At 34.1% G+C, this 13,077-nt stretch overlaps 1 pseudogene across 1 annotated transcript; it reads left to right on the top strand.

Annotated features, from left to right (window-relative positions):
- The first annotated feature begins 4,953 nt into the window (after nucleotides 1-4,953).
- Nucleotides 4,954-5,551, top strand: LOC308503434 (transmembrane protein 126A-like; annotated as a pseudogene). Its single transcript has one exon. The product of its transcript is annotated as a transmembrane protein 126A-like (transcript).
- Nucleotides 5,552-13,077: the final 7,526 nt, after the last annotated feature.

A 13,077-nucleotide genomic window follows, 5' to 3' on the forward strand; every position in this document is an offset into this window, starting at 1 on the left:
TATTGGACAGAATAATCAATTTGGAATTAGAAGACTTGGGTTTTACTGCATCCTGGCTCTGCCAATACATTTTATGGTGTTTTTTTTTTTTTGAACAAACAATTTAATCTTTCTAAGCTTCTAATTCTTAATTTATAACATTAGCAGGATGGGCCAGATGATTACAAAGGTATTTTCTGTTTGTCAAGTTTTGTGATTCTAGAAATGTTCCAATCCACCCTATAGCATTAAAAACTCATCCAACATATGCCAATTGAGCAATAAATTTTGTGTTAATCACCATGTTGGATCAAAGTTGAAGATAAACGACCGAGATAGACATGATTCCTGTCCTTCTGGAGTTTACAGCCTAGTGGAAATACAGAGACTGTATTAATAATTATAACACTAAATAATTAATTACATTTGTGGGAAGTGCTACTCACAAGAAAGGTAGACAATGCTGTAAGATATAAAACAAAGAAACCTATTCTAATCTAGAGTGCTAAGGAATCTTCTCTGATTAAGAAATGTTTAAACTGAGGCCTAAGGACAATAGCCAGGTAAAGAGGAGTGAGAGCAGAGCACAGAGCATGAGCAAATTCCCTGTCGTGGACTAGAGTTTGTGGCCCAATTAAGTTGCTGAAACCAAGCGAGTGGTGCTGGAGCACACAGAATGAGGGAGAAAGTGGTGCAAAATGAGACTGGAGGCGTAGGCAAGGTCAATTCATTTGGATCCTTAAAGACAAACACATTATGAATTTTTGACTCTGTACAAAGACATACAGGAAGAGATACAAGGGTTTTAAGTAAGGATACAATGTGATCAGTTTTACTTTTTAAACAGTACTCTATTGTTAAAGAATATTGTTGGTGGCAATTATGGATATAAGAAGCCCATATCAGATACTACTATAGCAGATAGGTGAGAGATGACAGTGATTTTCACAGGGTTCTTTAATTGCAATGGAAATTAATTGATAGCTTTTTGATATATTTAGAAACTAGGCTCTACCAAAACTGTGATTGATTTGGATAATGGTATTGAAAACATGTGAGATTTCAAAGGTCATTCCATACTCTCAGGCTTTGGCCCCTAGTAGATATAGATAATATATACTAAGCTGGATTATACCGGAGGAATGATCACTATGGAGAAGCGGAGATAATTATTGCAATTTGGAATAATGAGTTTGTGTTGCCTATGCAACACCCATGGGAAATGTTGGATAGCATTTGGATACAGAAGTCTAAATTTTAATAGACATATTTGGGATATATATATATATAGTGTATATTACTTTATATATGTTATAAAGTTAGGAGTTGTTAGCATACATATTGACATAAAATGATGAGAGCAGATTAAGTTGTCAAGGTAGAAACTATGAAAAGAAAAGAGAGAATAAGAGAAAGGAAGGAAAATAAATAGGAAAGGCCCAGGACAAAGCACTGGGGATATTCAACATGCAACACTCACATAAATGAGGAAGAAAAACCAAGGAAACTGAGGAGTGATCAGAGAAATAGCAGAGTAGAGGGAGTAGAGGTTAGACAGAAGAATTTAGTGTCAAGAAGTCAAGATAAGATGATACTTTGAGAAATAGAACATGATCAACTATTTGAAGAGCTGCTGAAAAGTCAAATTAAGTGAGGGCTAGAAGTATCTACTGGTATAATTCACACAAGGGTCACAGAAGAGTTTAGCAGAAGTAGTTTTGATTGAGTGGTAGAAATCAGAAGTGAATGGACTGAGAAATTAATAGGAGATAAATGAAAACAGGTGACTTTTTTAGATGTTTGACTATAAAGAGATAAAGAGAGTTTGGTTAGTAGCTAAAGGGTTGACAAAATCCAGGGATATATATATACATATATATATACATATACGTATATATACATATATATATACGTATATGTATATATATTTGTAAAAACAAATATATATATATATATATATATATATATATATTTGTTTTTTTAAATAATGGGAGAATGTATTTAAATATTGATGTAAAGGATCCAATAGGAAGGCAAATAATACAAAACAGAAGATATAAAGGGACTAGCTGATAGGAAATTTGCCTAAAAACATAGAAGAGAATGAGATCCATACCACAGATAGAGTTTAATTGGAGGAGGGACATGTCCTTTAATAGAAAGGATGGAAAAAAAGATGGTGGCGATACAGGAATATTTATAAGTTTGAAAACAGAAAGTTGAAATTATCCCCCTATGATGGCTTCTACTTTTTTCTGCAAAATATAAAAAGTTTCATCTAATGAAATTGATGAAAGCTAGGAAAGAGAGCAGAAGTTTGAAGAGAGTGGGGAAGGTATAAAAATAGTAGTTTCAGAAAATAGGAAAGGCATCTAGTTAGAGAAACATGGGAATATTGACAGACCCTGATGAGACAGTTAAAACGGATGGTCATGAATCATAGAACAACCTGTCTGCTTTATTGTGCAATTTTATTTAAGTGAATTTCAAGAGCATGGAGCCAGAACCCAGGGAGAGAGTTGTGTTTACTCAAAAGTGATGCTTTGCCCGGCAAAGGGGCAAAGAAACATAGAGATGAGAAAAATGCTTAAAACAGTGGACTACAGAACGTATGTTCGATATACAGAGGGTGCCAAAAAAAAAGGTATACAAGTGTTCACTTTGGTCCACATGGCTCAAGCAGTAGTTCACCATAATCAGAAGTGTTTGGATACTGATGGTAACCACTTTGAGCACCTCTAGTAATTGCAGAAGTCAAATGTGACTTGTCTTCATCTTTCGTTATTGGTGTACATTGAGTATTACAATTTTAATAGTTTTTTTTTTCCTTTCTTAAAATGTGGATACATTTTTTTTCTTTTTGGCACCCTCAGTATAAGGAGTGAAGAAGAGGCTGAAGGGTAAAGAGAAAACAGGACAATTAACTGGATATTATAGAATTCTGGATGGCAGAAGAGGTATAAGGTAAATAATTCAGAAACTGATCTCCAAAACAATGGAGGTTGTGGTTAGAGGATTACAAAATTATGGGTGTTGTTTTTTTTAATTGGAGCAATTTTAAGTAGTATAAATGTTCAGTTTGTGGCCAAAGTAGAGGTTGACGGACAATTAAAGGGAAAAGAACGGGACCAAGTATGAGTAATGCCTTCTGTCTCTACCCTTGCCTCAGTCTCTTCTATCCTTAAATAAAAGTTTAACAAAAATTTAAAGAGTTCATTTTTAAGTGATGCCAAATCCTGCTGCCCAGGATGATAATTTGTCTTGGGCCAGCACTGACCATCGAGGAGGAAACACTAAACTATCTGCTAGGAGTATTGACAGTTGTAAAGGGAATAGTTTGGGAACGAGGTGACACCTGAACTCTGTCTTACTGGATAAGTCCTAGTTAGTTAGCAAGGTAAAAGGAGGAGGTGTAAGGAAAAGTTCCAGACAAAAGAACAAGCATGTGAAAGGTATTCAAATCTAATATTCATTCATAAAATGTTTCTTTCATTTAAGGAAAGCTCAGTACTGCAAGCTACTTTAAGAAACACAAAAATGTTTCAAAAACAGTTCTCAAATGAGAAATATTGAATGTGAAGACTTGCTGTAATATCTGGGCTGATACTTACTAGATTTCAAGCTTAAGGATAGAGACCAGGACTATTTTAAACATCTTTGGTCATTTAGTACCTAGAACAATAATTTGATGTATAGTAGGTATTTATTATATAATCATTGAATGAATGAATAGATTCAATTGATAGTCTAAATCCCAGCATAAATTATATTTCAGAGTACTTGTGAACAGAATATTACATTTCGAACTAATGCAGAAACATATTTATTTCTTTAAGAAATGGGCATACAACCTTTATTTGAGCATCTCGAATTTCAGAGGATTTCCTGCATTTTCAGGACAATTGGTTTTTGGACAGTTCCAAATGTTAGAAAGATCTTCCTGATTCTGTGTCAAAATCTCCTGACTTTACCCCCTTAACTCCCCTGTTTTCCCTCTCTGAACTCCAAAGCAATAGAGATTATGATAAATTCCTCTTTGAAATGGCAACAGTTCAAACACATCAAAGTAGCTATATCACTTACTGCCTTTGTTGTAGCCTCACCATGCTTTCCCATCAAATGTCTTTCCTCAGGCTAAATATAGGAATTCCTTCTTTCTTTCCTCAGTCACTCTTTGCTAGTTGTTACTCCATTTTTTAGGTCTCAGATTAACTACTACTTCAGTCTCAGAAAAGCCTAACACAGGAAGATTAGACCCACTAATTATTAACTCCCGTATCATTTCAATATTTTTTCCTTCATGGTACTTTTTAAATTAGACATTGTTAATGTCTGTTTTTCTATTAGATACAAAATACATTTAGAGAATTGGGCACAAGATGGGGAAAGACAAACAAAATCACTGCCTATAGAGAGATTAAACTGAAATGAGACAGATAATTGTTAAGTGAGTAAACAAAAAAGTAAATATAAAGTCAGAAATGACATAACAACAACAAAAAAAGTGCATGACAGGAAATAATATGGGAATAATGGGGAAGCAAGGGTCAGGAAAGGCGTTTCTGAGCACCTGATAGTTAAGCTGAGACTCAGAGGGGGAGAATTTAGTTAGGTGAAAATTTGGGTTCAGGGTATTCCAGAAAGAGAGGGTAGTTTGGGAGAGGTCTCTGAGGTTTAGCATGCTGATAAGGCTAGAGTACAGGTAGTGAGGAGACACCTGGAGGAAGAGTTCAGTGGAGAGAGTGAGCATATTGTGCTACTCGATGTAAGTGTAACATTAGGGAAACACTTGAAACTGGATAACTTACTAGGAGGCTAGGGGTTTCACACAGAAGAAAAGATGCCAAAGAGAGTTACAGACAGGTCCACCAAAGATGGCTGTACCCGGGTGAGTTGTGCAAAAGTTGCAGTGAGGCTTAGTTGCTGAGGAAGATGAGAGGAAGCATCGGCTGCTGGAAGGACAGCATAAGGCTCAAGATGGAAAATCATGAACCAGATTATACTGTCAAGGTAAACCAAATATTTAACATCACAACCAGAAAAATTAACCAACTGCCAGAAGCATAAAGGGATCTACTTGAACATGGATTGACATGTATTGGACTTAATACTGCTCTCTGTGGCCTAACAGCAAACAGTCTTTTTTGGCACATCTTAAATGTGACACAGGCTCATACAGCTGCAGGCTTACCAATGGCAGTGATCCCATTTTTTGACAGCAAATGCATCTTACAAAGATTTTGTAAGTTTACCATTGAATACAGGTGATTTGAATTGTAAAACCTGTACCATAACATGGTGTAAATTAGTTGGTCTTGTTTTTGGTGGTCTGTACCCTGTTTTCTTGGCTATACTTGTGACTGGTGGTCTAGCAGCCAAGTATGACTCAGCTCTGCTACCAGAGAAAAGAAACATCTTGACTTATTGGATCAGAATTTCTAAGCCTATCTTTAGAAAGATGTTATTTCCCATTTTGCTCCAGACTGGGTTTGCAGCATACCTTGGTTCTAGACAATATAAACTACATATAAAGGCTCTTCAATTGCCTAAACCTGGCCTAGAAATTAAATGATTGTTAAGCAAATCTGTACACAAAAATACAAAGATCTTCAGAGGTCCCCCTTGACCCCCTTGAGTATTCTTCAGTGTGTGCATGTGAAGAAACCACTTGAGAATTGGAGAACTACCCACAAAGATAAAAGGGAACTATATCCAGTGGTCAAACAGGGCCAAATTAGTGCCTCTTCCCACCATTCAGCTAGCGAAATAAGTAATTCACAGGACATTGGGTAGAATACACAGAAGAATCTTATGTTAGTTGTGGATAAAAATTAGCCTTAGATTAAATGTCATTTGGCCCATTAAACAAAACTTAAAATCAATATACAAAAGGATCGTTGTTTTCTTGAAACTTAGCTGTCACATAGAAACAAAATCTTCAAGAATATTTATAGGAGTACAAAACTCTCCAACACCAAATAAAGCAGAATACAGTGTCTAATATCTAATATAAAGTACCCAGCCATGCAAATCTATACCTAGCAAATATATCTTTTATAAACTAAGGTGAAATAAATACTTTCTCAGATACACAAAAGCTGAAAGAATGTATCACTAGCAGACCAACACTACAATAAATGTTAATGGAATCCTTCAGGCAGAAGGTAAATGATAACAGATGGCAACATAAATCTATAAAAAAGAATAGTAATCACTGGAAATGAGAACTTTGTGGGTAAGTACGTAAGATATTTTTCTTATTATTAAATACCTTTAAAAGATAAATTGACAGTTTGAACAAAAATATTAACAATGCACTGTGGAATTTATAACATATATAAAAGCAACATGTGTTAACAATAGTAGCCAATGGTTTGAGATAAAGAGAAAAGAAAGTGTTCATTGCAGGATTCTTATACAATATATTTGGTGGTATAAAATCTCTTGAAGGTAGATTGTGAATGATGGAAGATGTGCATGGTAAACCCTAGCATTAACTAAAATAGCAAAACAAGGACTTATAGATAGCAACTAACAGATGAAAAAAATTAAATCATTAAAAATATTCAGTAAATCCAAAAAAAAAAAAAAAGGACAAATGACAGATGGAACAAATACAAAGCAAAATTAATCACATTAATTTAAGATGATCTAATTATACTACTTGAAACCCTGAGATTGTCTGACTGGATTCATAATTACAAGAACTTGGAAGCAACCAGAATGTCCTTCAGTAGGTGAATAAACTGTAGTACAACCAGATGATGGAATATTAGTGCTAAAAAGAAATGAGTTATTAAGCCACGAAATGACATGGAAGAATTTAAGTACATATTACTAAATTAAAGAAATAAATATGAAAAAAACTATACATTGTATGATTCCAACTGTATGACATTCTGGAAAAGGGGAAACTATGAAGAGAGTCAAAAAATTAGTGGTTGTCAGGGGTTGAGATGGGGAGGGATGAATAGGCCAAACATAGAGGATTTTTAAGGCAGTGAAAATATTCTGTATATTACTGTAATGATCAAATCCATAGAATGTACAACACCAAGAGTAAAATGTAATGTAAACTATGGACTTTGGATGATTTATGTTGTGTCAATGTAGGTTCAGCAATTATAATAAATGTACCACTCTGGTAGGTGATGTTTTTTGGTGTGTTTTTTTAAGGAGAGCAAAGCTCACAGTGGCCTATGCGAGGATCAAATCAGCAACTTTGCTGTTATTAGCACCGGCTCTAACCAGCTGAGCCAGCAGGCCATCTGGTAGGTGATGTTGATAATAAGGGAGGTTATGTATGTGTAGGGGCAGGAGGTATATGGGAAATCTTTGTAGTTCCCTTTCAATTTTGCTGTGGACTTAAAAGTGCTCTTAAAACATAAAGTCTTAATTAAAAAAAATAAAGCATTTCTAAGAGAAATTTAAAAATACCAAAACAAAAGGATAGATACACCATGTTCATGGATTGGAAAACTAACTATGTTAGGATGTCAAGTCTCCCCAAATTGATCTGCAGATTCAAAGCACTCTCAATAAAAGAAAATTGTTTGCTTTTTTGTAGAAATTGACTAAACTGATTCTAAAACTTACATGAGAATAAAACACCACCAAGAATTGCCAAAACAACTTTTTAAAAAAGAATGAAGTTGGAAAACTAGCACTATGCAGTTTCAAAGTTTATTATAAAGCTACAGTTATCAAGGTGGTATATTGGAATAAATACAGACATAGAGCAATGGACTGAATATACACTACGAAAATAGACTCATGCATGTATGGAACATTGATTCACATGATGAAGTTTCAAAGGCAATTTAGTAGAGAATATGGAGACTATTTGAAAAATGGTGTTAAAACATTGGGACACTAATGCAACAAAAAGAAAAAAGGAAAGAAAGAAGGGAGAGAGGGAGGGAGGGAGGGAGGGAGGAAGGGAGGAAGGAAGGAAGGAAGGAAGGAAGGAAGGAAGGAAGGAAGGAAGGAAGGAAGGAAGGAAAAGAGAGAAAGAGAGAGAGAGAGAAGAAAGAAAGAAAGAAAGAAAGAAAGAAAGAAAGAAGGAAAGAAAACAAATGAAGGAAGAAGGAAAAAAGAAGAGGAAAAAGAAAGGAAAGAAGAGATATTTTTATCTGTATCTTGCATCATATGCAAATATTAATTCAAAATATATCATAGATGTAAATGTAAAACCTACAACTACAAAACTTCTAGAAGTAATATAGGGAAACATTTGTGTAACACTGAGTTAGGCAAAAGTATGTTAAATATTACACAAAAGTCATGATCTATAAAAGGAAAAATTGATAAATTATACTTCATCAACATATAAAATTTCTGCTCTTCAAAAGACACTGTTAAGAAAATGAAATAATAAGCCATAAACTTGGGGAAAATATACCTGATAAGGACTTGTGTCCAGAGTATATAAAATACCACAAAATTTAATGATAAGGAACAAATAATTCAAAGAAAAATCGAATTAAATAGGCTTAACCAAAAAAGTTGTATAGATTGTAAAAAGTACACAAGATGCTAAACACCATTAGTCATTAAGAAAAAGTAAGTTAAAACTATAATGAAACATGACAACATAACTATGAGAATGTGTAAGAATAAAAGATTATAACTAGCACTGGGAAGAAATAAATAGTATTAAGGAAACTGTGGAATAGTCATACAATGGAATACAAGTTCACTAATATAAAGGAAGAAACTCTTGATACATGCTCCAACATACATAAATTTCAAAATAATTGTTCTGAGTGAAAGAAGGCAGACATAAAAGAGTATGTACTATATGATTCAATTTTTAGAAATGTCTACAAAATACAAACTACATTCTATATTCATAGAAAATAGGTCAGTGATTTTCTGTGGATGGGGTAGAATGGGATAAGGAGGAGTGCCGAGGGGGGACTACATAGGACATTGAGGGATCCTTTGGCAGTAATGGATATATTCATTATTCTGATTGTGGTGGTGGTTTCATAAATGAAGCCATATGTCAAAACTCATCAAATTGTACCCGTTAAATAACTGTACCTTGTACAGCTTGTTTTATATAAACTATACCTCAATAAAGTTATGTGTCTGTGTATGTATATGTATACATATAATGCATATGTAATATATAACAATACATGAGTATATATAATAGTATTTAATAAAGAATATGTTATATATATATATATGTATATATATATATATATATATATATATATATAAAGAGGATTAAAGATGTGCGTGTGTGTGTGTGGGGGGGTGTGGGTGTGTGTGTAAAAGGATGGATATAAGTGACTTTCTGTTAAAAGTCATCCTTAAATCTATCCCATGCTGCAATTTAGTATCTTAAATGGATAGGATTACTTCACTTTAGAATGTCTCTTGTGTAATATTCTGCTTTATTATAGTTCCTTTCATTTGCTCTTTTCTTATTTACTGCAGTGCTCAGCTGAATACTTTGCACACAGTAAATATTAGCTAATTTATAGTTGAGTTTAGTAGAAATAAGCTTCTAGAGGGAATTATTTCTCCCCTGAGGATCACAGTAATGCAACCTCAAAAAAAAACAAAACAAAATCTTAGAAAAGTCACCGTTTAATTCAAAGGTCAAAAAATCTAAACAAATTGGAAGTAAAATCCAAATAGTTAAGCATTCTTTCTCAGTTAAACCAATTTAAACCTTGTATCTGCCTTCATAGTTTACATAGAGGAAGATTTAGTTTTATAGTAAACACCCATTCATTGAGAATATATGCAACCAGGAAGATCAAATAAACATGCTTTTAAAATGGATTAATACAGTAACTATTGGTATACAAATTAACCTCTCCCTAACTCCCAGGGTACTGTTAGATGTAAGAATCTTAATAACATGCAGTTATACGAGCCACCAAAATCCAAACCTTCGTTATGTAGAAGAACAAACTGAGGCTCAAAAGTGTTTTGCCCCAGGTCCCACAGTTGGTATGTTGCCCTATGGATGTGATATGTCCTGTAAATGAGTGCCAGCTCTCTGAAAAGTGCTGTTCTCTGGATGGCCTGTGGGCAGACGGTCCAGGTCCCAAGTATATCCTATGTTCAAACCTTGCCAGTACACTTGATGGTAACTTTCATCATCAGCACCTCTGAACCATTTTTTTCTTTAGATTCTCTAAAATTACTCATGTTGAGACTATAAGGACAGTTTTATACACATTTCTTGATTTTATAAACTTATATACAGAGGGTGCCAAAAAAATGTACACACATTTTAAGAAAGAAAAACTGTATTAAAACTGTAATATTCAATATATACCGACAACAAAAGATGAATGCAAGTCACGTTTGACTTCTGCAATTACAAGAGATGCTCAAAGTGGTTACCATCAGCACACTTCCGATTACGGGGAGCTACTGCTTGAGCAACACTGACCAAAGTGTCCACTTGCATACCACCACTATATATATATATATATATATATATATATATATATATATATATATATATATATATGCAAAAACTATGATGTTTGCAATTTGCCCAGGATTGGGACAGATTCTAACCACTGAAATAAGATATAATCATGTAATAAGTGACATGTCACAGATTCCCATACTCTCAGACTTGACCAGAGATTGTGCAAATAGGGACATTTCTTTGGGAAAATTTATGAGGGTGAAGTCACAGAGAGAGGAGAGGAGAGAAAAATCTAATGTCAACAATCTATCAGGCACATTGCCAGGCCTATTATAGATGTCGCATTATATAATGCTTACAACATTCTGAAAGGTAGTTACTATTAACTTCATTTTACATTGAAAAACTTACCAAATTCACGAAGCAACAAGTAACAGAGTTCTTATTTAAACCCAGAGTTGTATGGCTGCATAGGGTTTCCACTATACTATACAGCTTCCCAGACACAAAGATCCAGCACAAAGAAAAAAAATAGTGTTTTCATATTATTCAGGAAGCATAATTCAGATACAAATTCAGATCATGATGTCACTGAGAACTTTATGAAAATATAACTTACAGTGCTTTATTTTTTTTAATGATGAATGCCATGATTCTGTTCCTCAAAAAAAGAAATAATAGAATCAGAAACAATAAGCAGAATATATTTGTAAAGGATAAATCATTCTCAGCAAACCTAATTACTTTTTTTCTTCCAACAGAATTACATGCCCAAAAGATAATGGAAGTACAACAGACACTATTTATCTTGATTACTAATATAACTGATAGTGTCTCTTAGATATTAACTAGCACAATTAATTGAAAATAGTTTCAATCTGGAATAAAAATTGACTTCACAGGAACAAAAGGGCAATGTCATAAACTGTAAGGGCCTGTCTGGGCTGCCTGCCTCTCCCAGCCCCAACTGCCATTTATAATGGTACTTGGAGGGGCAGCAATTGTCCAGAATTACAAAGCAGACAAATCCTTCTGTCTAGTGCTGGGTCTGCTTATGTAAGAGACTCACTTGCATTAAATGGTCATACACACACACACACACACACACACACACACACACACAATTCCGTGTTTCCCCCTAAATAAGATCTACCCGAAAATAAGCCCCAGTTAAGATGTAAGCCAGATGGACACATTTAGTACATTATGACAATGTTCCAGAAGAAGATGACATGACTATTTGAATAAATGTAGATTGTTGTACATGAACAAAATAAGACATCCCCTGAAAATAAGCCCTAATGGAGCAAAAATTAATATAAGACCTGGTCTTAGTTTTGGGAAAACACGGTAGCTGTTTTTCAGTCAAGGTTAACACTATCCAATAAAATACAATGCAGGTCACTTATTCAATTTTATAATACCCATTTTTTAAAGTTTAAAAGAAGCAAGTGAAATTAATCTAAACAGTCTATTTTTAACCCAAAGATGTAAAATATTATACTGAACATTTAGCTAATACAAGATAATGATGGAGATATTTTAGATATCTCTTATTTAGATGTACTTTACTTTCTTATACTGTCTTCAAAGTCCAGTGTATATTTTCCCTTAAAGCCCATCTCAATTCTGATGCTAAATTTTGAATGGCTAATGAAAGGAATTGTAACCCTTCCAAATAATAAAGTTGTGTTTAATAGAAAAATATTTAATAGGCATCAGAATTTTAATTAATGAAAATAAAATTTAAATTTTATTATTTCAGTCATGCTAGCATTTTTTCAAATACTCAATAGCCCCAAATAGCTGGTGGCTACCATATTGGAGAGAGCACATTTAGGCCCATGGCTTCTTTGATAGCACAGCTTTCTCAAAATCCTTAATGTTCTTATTTATTTGAGTTATTCATTTTGAGATTTTATAGTCACACTCAGAATTTCTTGTTAACCATGCCTTTCTCTTAGTTCTCTCTCTTGGCTTAACCCCATCTATATCATCTAAGAAACTATGCCCGTAATTTCTTTCACTGGTCCATTGCTTTTCCCCCAAAGGGAAAGGTTTGCAGCATGGTATCTAAATTTTTCAGATGCTTTAACAACAGTTATGGCATCCATACTATTCATTTGAGTCTTGCAGCAAGGATGTATTTTAATCAGGCTTTGTCCCTTAAAAGGCCTTCTTAGTTTTGTCTTTCACAAGTTAATAATGGGAAAGTGCTGCCTCTTTTAATCCAACAAGTCTCTGAATTTCTGGATTCTTTCTATTGTCTTTCCTTCTGTTTGCTACCATGCACATATTTTCTGAGATCATTTCTTTCTTGTAGTAATTTGTCAACTATAGCCAAACCACACTATTAAGTGTTTGGTTTCCCAACCTTTTTTCTAGATCTGTAAGTTCATACAATACATTTCCTGTTATATAGTTGCAGGTGATAATTTAACTGTTTTGCCACTGCATAATACAGAGTGCCATCCTTTCACTTACCATAACAGCTTCTCACCATCCGCAGCCAGCTCATCAGCCAATACTACATAAGTCAATTCATGCCTTCTGACTAAACCAAGATCTACTTTTTTCAGAAGAGAAACAGGCTCTCAGGAAGAAACCAGGGAGTTGGTTCTTTATTTACCACTCTGTAGTAAATTATCTATTACAGGGGGTTGTGCATATTTCTACTACCAACCAGTCCCTGGTCA

The sequence above is a fragment of the Rhinolophus hipposideros genome, assembly GCF_964194185.1.
Source record: "Rhinolophus hipposideros genome assembly, chromosome: 10".
Classification (NCBI taxonomy): Eukaryota; Metazoa; Chordata; class Mammalia; order Chiroptera; family Rhinolophidae; genus Rhinolophus; species Rhinolophus hipposideros.